This window comes from Dipodomys merriami, unplaced genomic scaffold (genome assembly GCF_024711535.1).
Source record: "Dipodomys merriami isolate MVZ:Mamm:240054 unplaced genomic scaffold, mDipMer1.0.p SCAF_501, whole genome shotgun sequence".
Taxonomy (NCBI): domain Eukaryota; kingdom Metazoa; phylum Chordata; class Mammalia; order Rodentia; family Heteromyidae; genus Dipodomys; species Dipodomys merriami.
The window spans coordinates 237107-246946 of NW_027206071.1; the positions used below are offsets into that span (position 1 = coordinate 237107).

The 9840-nt window shown below is 37.7% G+C and overlaps 1 pseudogene; it reads left to right on the forward strand.

Moving 5' to 3' along the window:
- Positions 1–7408: 7408 nt before the first annotated feature.
- LOC138810624 (periphilin-1 pseudogene) lies at positions 7409–8071 on the forward strand (annotated as a pseudogene).
- Positions 8072–9840: the final 1769 nt, after the last annotated feature.

Sequence of the window (9840 nt, forward strand, 5' to 3'; positions counted from 1 at the left end):
TTGAAAAGATCCATTAAAATCTTAAGGCGAAGTGTCACTCATTGTCTCTTATCTGCTTGTTTTAAAACAGATACACATTAAAAACTTTTAAACTCACATAAGAATTTTTCCTTAATGAAAGAATTACAATTACTGTCACTGTACCAAGAAGCTAGGCTTAACCTTTATAACTTTTAAAAGCATCCTAATTGTAGAACATCATTAAAAGCAAGTCACATTATACAAATAAACTTTTTAGTCCTCTTTTTAAGGCCTTATTAAATTTAATTTTAACACATCCAAGGGGCAGTTTTAACAATACAAATCAGGTCACCACATAAGTAATTTTTATCATCATGTTTTCAAAGTCTATATGCAGGGAATAAGGACAGTACAAAGATGGGCCACTCGGCATCTCCTATGGAATAGGCACGCACCCAATCTGACTCTCTAGGATTAGATGCACTGAATTTGTGATAAGTTTCCATCTTTTGCCATGCACGGACTCCTCCCAGGACCTGTCCCACCATCTGTGGACTCCCCCAAGGGTCTGTCCCACCATGCATGACCAGCTGAACTGAACTTTTACCGGCTTACCCTCTTCCCTAAAGGTAGATCTTCTGTTGGCTTCTAAGTTTTTCCCTTTTCTTTTCTTTTTCCTTTTCTTGGTTCATAAATAAAATACAGTTTTAGACAGACAGAACAGGTAACCTTTTTTGACAGTGTAAAACTAAGTTTTATATTTTAATTTTTGTATTTATCCCCAAATTTTTGCCATGGGAACTAAATCCCAAACAGCCAATGCATTTTAAAATATTAGGTTTTTAAATACCAGATTTTCTAATTTTTAAGTTAAAGAATTTCTGAAAAGCCATTTAAAACAATGTAAAAGTTATTTAAAATTTTGGTAATGTCCAAACCTCATAACCTTTTACATTTGAAATTTTATCTCACCTAATTGTTACAGCATGCTGAACATTTTTATCTTGAACATGTTCACAAACACCTACAAAACACTCACACAGATGTTAAAGTGCACAAAAATCAAAATCAGTTGTATGTACATTTTTAAATTTTTAAACAAAAATTTAAGACAATTTTTCTTTAAAACTAAGTACCTTTGTTGAGCTTCATTTTCCCAGAGCATGCTTTTTAGCAAGGCAATTGACCAATGGATCTTTTTAATCCCTTCTGTTGGAGGAGGGCTGGGGGAGGGGGTTGCCTGAAACTAAACTGGCCTGATTTTTTTTAATCCAATTTTAGACAAGAGCAATTTTCAAATTTTTACATTGTCAGGACTAGCTGAAAAGTCCAAACCAGGCACACAGCCTTCCACACCCTCCCCACTTGCAGACTCCACAAGGAGAAAATATGGCCTGAGGTGTCAAGGGAACCAACCTTCCACGCCTCATAGGAAGGGGGCATAGCACGTCTGTGACTGAGCCCAGCTAGGGGCTGGAACTTTTATTCCCCCAGAAATGTTCAAATTAATAACAAAAACACAAAGAAACACAAAAACCACGTATCCACACTTAAAACTGGTACCAATTCTAAAACAGAACTAGACAACAACCAAAGGCTGGGTTGGGGACGAATGGGCCCCCAGTTCATACCTATCAGAACTCTTCACAATTCTCACTCAGCAAGCTGAATCCAGAGTCTGGTGAGTGAGCTGGCCACCTTCACCAAGAACTTCCCCACCTCAGAAAACAGAACAGAAACCACACCAAAATAAACAAGACAGACAAGTGGCCACAAAGACAAAATCAGGTCTGAGTGAATGGGGTGACATCTCACCATTATTCACAAGTGGGACTCAATTCCATTTACCAGGGGATTTGAATCCCCTCTACTCACCTCCGGAGGATTTTTCATTTAGATTCCTGCAAACGTGACACAGGGGCCTTCCAAAGAGGAGAAGAATCCCCAGTCATCCTGGAGCAAGGGAAAGAAGTCTCTAGTGGCCATCCCTTCAGACTGACAGGTTCTCCCACATGCTCAGACCTCCGTGGGCAAAGGCCTGAGGCTAAAATCTTGCTGGGGCCACTTGCAGGTAGTCAGTGACAGTTTCATCCTGAATATGGTTGATAAATTGAAGGTGCCCAATCAGAACGACAAGCAAAACACTCAACAGAAAGACACAACTAAAGAAAAAGACACATGCTGAGCGTTGTAATTTGCCAACCAGAAAGTGCCAGACTTAGATGGAATATTCTCCAAAAAATTCCCGCATGAAAGTGCCAGGCTACAGATGGAAAATTTCCACAAAAATGTTGCACTAAACAGCAATTCACCCAGATGGGGACTGGGGAATTCTCCCACAGACCCCGTGGCAGCCCTATAGCGTGTCCTACAAGACTCTTTGCCAACCAGAATACAGATCCCGCAGGAAACCAGAATTACAGATACAGAATCTGCAGGCGACCAAAAATAGAGAACGGTAATGACTCCACTTACTTTTCGGGTTTTTCACGACTCCATGCTTTGGGGTCTGGGTGAGTTTATGGGGGGCATCACGGATGAGCCCCCAGAAGAAGTGCCCATATTTTGGATGCCCCCTAACAGACCACCATAGACCATGATCAATGCAAACAGCAAAGAGTTGTTTATTGCAAGCTCGAGCTTGGTTCTCTGAACACTAGATAACCAGTGATGCTAAGAGGCCCTGAGCACAAAATTAACAACACTTTTATAGTATCAAATAATCAAGGTTAGGTGGTCTTCACACAAGCAAGTTCACAATTTCAGGGGGTTTCCACACAAGCAAGTTCACAAGTTCAGGGGGTTTAAGTCCACCCTGATGGCACTACCCTTTTTCTGATGGAACAATTAGTCAACTGTTCTTTTCCTTAAGGATAGGAAGGGTTGGTGGCAACCTGCGGTTTTTTGAGAACTGTTCCTCTTTTGAGGTTATTCTGAGGGAAGCACAGCTACAGGTTGGTGGCGTTAATCTTAAAATGGGGTTACTGTAGCTCTTCATAGGTATTTTATTTTTTCTAGCGCCATTACCAATGGAGTTGCTTTCCTGATTTCAGCCATGCTTTTCTTATTGTTGGCATACAGAAAAGCCATGGATTTTAGAGGGTTAATTTTATACCCTGCTACTTTGCCAAAGTTTTGAATCAACTTGATTAAATTGAGAGTGGAGTCCGTGGGATTCTTTAAATGCAAGATCATGTCATCTGCAAAAAGGGAGAGTTTTACTTCATCTTTCCCCATTTGGATCCCTTTTATGTTTGCATCTTGTGTTATTGATGAAGCTAGGTATTCTAATACTAAATTGAAGATAAGTAAAGAAACTACACATCCTTGTCTGATTTCTGAGTTAACAGGAAATGGCTTTAGTTTTTCATCATTAAGTATAAGGCTGGCTGTAGTTTTGTCATATATAGCCTTTATTGTATTGAGGCAGGTTCTCTGGATTCCTAATTTTTCCAGAACCTTCATCGTAAATGGGTATTGGTTCTTGTTAAATGCTAATTCTGCATCTATTGTGATAACCATGTGGTTCTTATTCTTGCTCTTGTTGATGTAATGAATTATATTAATTGATTTGCATCCCTGAAATGAATCCTGTTTGACCTTGATGTATGATTATTTGGATGAAGAGTTGAAGTGCATTGGACTAAATTTTGTTGAGAACTTTTGTTTCAATGTTCATCAAAGAAATGGGTCTATACTTCTCTTTCATTGATGAGTCCCTGCCTGGTTTTGGGATGAGGGTTATGATGGCTTCATAGAATGAGTTCGGTAGTGAAATTTCTCTTTCAATTTCATGGAAGATTTGAAGGAGTATTGGTGTGAGCTCTGCTTTGAAGGCCTTGTAGAATTCCACTGTAAATCCATCTGATTCTGGGCTTTTATTGTATGGGAGTTCTCTTATTGTTGTTTCTATTTCAATGCTTTATATGGACCTTTTAAGATGGTTCAACTGATATTGGTTTAGTTTCAGCATGTCAATATTTGCTAGGAAATGGTCCATTTCTGCCAAGTTCTCAACATTATTAGCATGAAGTTTTGAGAAGTATTCCCTTATAGTGTTCTGAATCTTGGTACTTTCTGTGGTGAAGTTTCCATTCTCATCTCTGAATTTATTTATTTAGCTGTGTTCTATTCTTTTTCTAAGTTTTGCTAAAGTTCTGTCTATTTTGTTAATATTATCGAAGAATCAACTCTTTGTTGTGTTGATTCTTTGTATGTTTTTTGTCAGATTCTAATTCGTTTAATTCTGATTTAATTTAATGATTTTTTTCTGACTACTGGATTGGGGTTTATCTTGCTGCTCTTTTTCAAGGAGATTCAAATCTGTCTAAATTTTTTATTTCAGCTCTCTCCAATTTGTTGTTGTAGGAACTCAGAGATACAAAATTCCCTCTGAGTACTGCCTTTGCTTTGTCCCAGAGGAGCTGGTAATTTGTATGTTCATTTTTGTTGAACATCACGAACATTTGAATTTCTTTCTAATCTATTCCGTGACCAATTGGTGATTCAACAGTGTGTTGTTCAGCATCCAAATGTTACAGGACTTTCTTTGGTGGCTTTTGGTGTTGAGTTCTAAATTTATTCCCTTGTGTTCTTAGTAATGTAAGGTATAACTTCAATATTTCTGAATTTGGACAGGTTTGCTTTGGACCTAAAATGTGGTCTATTTTGAAAAATGTTCTGTGTGCTGCTGAGAAAAACGTGTATTCTGATACTTCTGGGAGAAATATTAGGTAGATGTCTGTTAAATCTAGTTGTTTAGATTTGTGGTTTCTCTGTTGAGTTTTTGCCAATTTGATCTATGAAGTGGGGATAGGGGTGTATTAAAGTTCCCAACAATTAATGTCTTTGGATCTATGTGAAAATTGAGGGAATGTAGTGTTTCTTGGATAAATTTGGGTGCTCCGTGGTTTGGTGAATAGAGATGTAGTATTGTAATATCCTCTTGAAGGAGCTATCCCTTAATTAGTATGCAGCGACATTTTTTATCTATTCTCAATAAATTTAATTTGAAGTCTATTTCATGTGATATTAGTATTGCAATTCCCACCAGTTTATGGGAGCCATTTGCCTGGTAGATTTTGTTCCAGCGTTTCACTTTCAAAATGTGTTTTTTTAATGGACAGTTCTGACTTCTGAAGGCAGCAGATAGAAGGATCTGGCTTTTTAACCCAACTAGACAGTCTTTGTCACTTAATTGGAGAGTTAAGTCCAGAGTTATGAATGAGAGGTGTTTGAGAGTTCCTGCAAAGTTATCCACATTCTTGGGAGCTTCAGTGGCTGGATTCTTCCTATGGTTGTTGGATTCTCAGTTTGGGTGCAGTTTCTTGGCCTTTATTGTGGTCTTGATTTTCTCTGTGTAGGCATCTTTAAGTATCTTTTATAGGGATGGTTTGGTGAAGATATATTGTTTCAGTTTTTCTTTGCTATGGACAGTTTTTATTTCACCTTTGGTTATGAAGGAGAGTTTAGTTCGTTACACTGTTCTTGATTGATAGTTGTCTTTAGAGCATGGCCTTGATCATTGCATGCTCTTCTTGCTTTAATTGTCTTGCTGCAATATATGAGGTGATTCTAATTGGTTTTCCTTTTTAAGTGGTTGACTTTTACTCCTTCACAGCTTTAAGGAACTTTTCCTTTGTCTGAACTGATCCCGTGCGGATTATAATGTCATGATGGGATATCCTATCCTTGTCTGGTCTATTTGGGGTTCTAAAAGCTTCTTGTATCTGAATAGGCCTATCTTTTTTCATGTTTGGGAAATTCTCTTCTAGGATCCTATTACCCAAATTTCCTAGACCATTAAGTTCTGTCTCTATGTGATCCTCCACACCCATTATCCTCAGATTAGGCCTTCAGATGGTGTCTTCCAAATGGTGAATAGATGTATCATATTTTTTGGATTTGTCTTGGATAGTTGTATGTTCCTTCTCTATAATAACCTGGCTGTTCTCACTCCCTCAGATTCAATGTTCTGCATGGTCTAACCTACTGTCAAGATTTTCTACTTTGTTTTATTTTTCTTTCTTTTCCTTGTAATTGGTTGGCATTGAAGGCTTCAAATTCTTTGTTGGAGCTTTGTTTTCAATCTTGTATGAACTTCTTTATTTCCTTAATTTGGTGCTCAGTGTTTATTCTAAAATCACTTACTTGATTGGTTATGGTTTCCTTGAACTCCCATTCCTGCTGTTGGGCTCCATTCTGCATTCCCTTTGTGATTTACCTGAATTCTTTCAGCTGTCTGTTTATAGATTCCATGAAAATATTTGTGTATTCTCATCCCCTCTCACAATTCCTGTATAACTCTTTGATTAGCTTTCTCACGTTCACACAATTCCTGTCTTTTTTTTTTTTTTTACTGTTCTCAGCCTGCTCACATAATTCCTTTATTTCTCATTGACTGTTCTCAACCTGCTCATGCAATTCTTGTATCACTCTTTGAGTAGTTCCTCATGCTCATGAGATTCCTGTATTGATCTTTGGTTTGCCGCCTCTCTCTTCCTATCATGCTCATCCTGAGACTTTTTCAAGTTTTCAATCATTTCATTCACCAGGTTTAGCAGTAGTATTTGTAGAGCTTTTTGGGAACTCTCCTCTGGATTATTCATTAACTCTTCTGTCACTTGATTATCACGAATGGGAGTTGAGATACCCTGATTTGCCATTTTTCTTGTGTTTTTCTGTCTTGTTCTGTCCGTTTGGTATGAAAGTAACATTGTGTGCTAGAATAGTATTTTAAGGCAAGCATCAACCACAGTCCTGTATTTGCACAGTCAAAATGGCTGCAGATAAATTGTAGTTCAACAGATACAATCAATTCAACAACTATGGATTAATAGGCTTTGAACAGCAGAGAAGAATTTGGCAAACCAGAAATTATTAGGTTTAGGGAAATATGTGGGAGAAATAGGTTTAGATGTATGTGGAAAGGTAAAAGGAGAGTGAAGTTAATCAAGTCCTAACTTCAGGGAGGGAAAAGGATTGGACAGAATGTTAGGAGAGAGATTAAAAAAAAAGAAAAAATGGAAAAAGAACAATTGAAATTTAAAAAGTGAAACTCAAAATCATGAAAATGTAAAGAAATGTTATTGAGAGAAGAAAAGGTAGGATGACAGGAGGGGAGGAACAGAAACGAAATATGAAAAACTAAAAAATAAAAATCCTTAAAATTAGTTACTTGAAAATTATATAGGTATAAAGAGATAATACTGCTATTAAAGAATTTAAGCCTAAGAGTTTGTGAATAGAGTAATAAATTTCTTGATTATGTGTGTTCCCAATTGGGGATAACATATGATAATCGATGAAGGTTATATATCTGCGGCTGTGCAGAACAGCAATTAAGGCATGCAAAAAAGAAAGAGAAAAAATGAAAAGAATAAAAAAGAGGGGGAAACAAGCTATATAAAATATAATTTCACTCTTTCTTGTCTACTCTCCAGCCACCATGAGGGACAGAAGAGATGGTTTTAGAAGGAAAAGTTTCTACTCTTCCCATTTTTCAAGGGACCATTCTCCCCATAAAAGGGAGCATCCATTTTTCAGAGTCACCTGGAGGTCAAAAGGACTCTCCACAACAGATCTGGCTCCAGTTTCAGCAGCAGGGGCTACTCTCCAGGACGGAGCAGAGCATATTCATTCTACAAGTCTCAGCATAGTTGTGGTGCCTGAACTCTGGGCCTGGGAGCTGTACTTCAGCTCTTCAGCTAAAGGTTAGCACTCTACCACTTGAGCCACGGCACCACTTTCAGGTTTTTACTTTTTGCTTGTATGGTGGTGAGGAATAGAACACAGGGCCTCATGCATGCAAGGCAAGCGCTCTGCCACTGAGCTACCTCCCAAGCCCTCTACTCAGTCTCTGAAAACATCACGAGACACTTCACCTTCAAGCTCTTCAGCAGTTCCTTCATCAAGGGTTTATCGGCAACACTGGGAAACTTTCGGGATGGTTGTGAAAATGCTGATTGAAAAAGATCCTTCATTATAACAGTCAATACAGTTGACACTGAGGCAGAATTTACATGAAATAGGTGAGCGTTGTGTTGAAGAATTGAAGCATTAAATTGCAGAGTATGATAATTCTGCTCAAGATTTTGGAGAGCATTTTTAGAAGAATTAGTGTTTAGGTATAATAAACATTAAAAGAAATGTTTCTATATATAACCACCCTCCCTCCTCCACCTGTGGAACTGTGTAAATCTTTAATGTATGGGACTTTTGTGATGAAGAGCAATATTTTATTTGGCCATATTTCCAATTCAGTCAAAGGTCTAAAATAGTCTTTGAACGATACTTTAGCTATATTTTTTTTCTAAACATAAAGTCACTTAATCCATATTCCCCCTTTGAACTTGCTCTATTCTACTGTCTTCCATAACATATGCTGATTTGTTTGGTCATTTGAGTGTAATTTATAGCTAGACATCTTTCCATTTAAAATGATAGTCTTTTGCATTCTTGGAGCAGAGATCGCAATGTAAAAACTGCTACCATTTTGAGTTGTGAATTTTTGTTTTTGCTGACTCTTTTGTTAGTCATTTACCAAGTTGAGGATATCATTCAAATAAACAGTACCCTGGTATCTTAGTGCATATTTGCTTTCAGAACAGTTTTCATTCAGCAACAAAACAACTTTCAAAATTCTAAATCATAACTTCAAATTTTTTCTCAAAATAAATAACAATGTTTTCTCTTAAAATATTCATGAATGTTTGGAGTACTGTAGCTGATCAAATCTTAAATATCATATAGTAAGAATAAAAGAAAGCAATTTGAGGTGGACGATGAGTATTATAAAAATGTAATTACTGAAATAACTTTCTGCGGAAAAAAAACTCAGCAAATATAGGAGATTGGAGTTTAACATTTTCATAGACCCATACTGGTTTAAACAATTTTTCAAACTATTCTTTTATTAGTCTCTATAATGTGAGTGTTTTGTTCTGCTGACTTTTTTTTGGGGTGGAGGGGGGGTCCGGTTGTGGGGCCTGAACTCTGGGAGTAGACGCTGTCCCTCAGCTCTTCAGCTCAAGGCTAGTGCTCTACCACTTGAGCGACAGCGCCAATTCTTGCTTTTTTCTTTTTGCTTATGTGGTGCTGAGGAATCAAACCCAGGGCCTCTGACATGCAAGGCAACCGCTCTACCACTGAGCCACCTTCCCAGCCCCTGTTCTGCTGACTTTTAAATGTCTTAATCTTCAAAAATGTTCTTAAAGAAACAAAGGAGAATTAGTAAGTTAGCAAGAAATCTGTGTGTGTACAGTCCTTCATGAGTGAGCCAACCAAATCATGAGTTAGTTAAGAATTTAACAGGGACCATTAGAATATTCCATTTATTTCCTGGCCATTTTCAGTAGTCCTGTGCATTGAACTAAAATAATTTTTTTATTTTTTTATTTTATTTGTGAACATACTGTACAGAGGGGTTACAATTACATGGGCAGGATAATGCGTACATTTCTTACCAAGCATTGCAGCCTCCTCCTTTGTTTACCTTTCACATCCCTTCCCAGCCTCCTCCCTTCCCCCCCAATCCAAATCCTTCTCCTTCCCCCCCTTCCTCCCGCACCTCCACCCCGCACCGACGTTGTAAAGCTCGTTTTGGACATGACAACTTGTAATTCTCATTGTTGCAACAGGTCCACCTGTATCCTTAAACAACTGGTTTTTCCCCATCTCCTCCACAAGTTATATAGTGAAAGCAGGGGTTATACTGTGGGGGAGGGACATACAAAGCAACAAAGAGATAATCTTATAAATGTGTTAGAAACAAATGCATGAACGAAAAAAAGCCATTAAAATACATATCTAAGGGTTCATTTTCCTGACATCACATTATCTGACATTTTCAGCTTTACTCATACATATACTAGATATTGC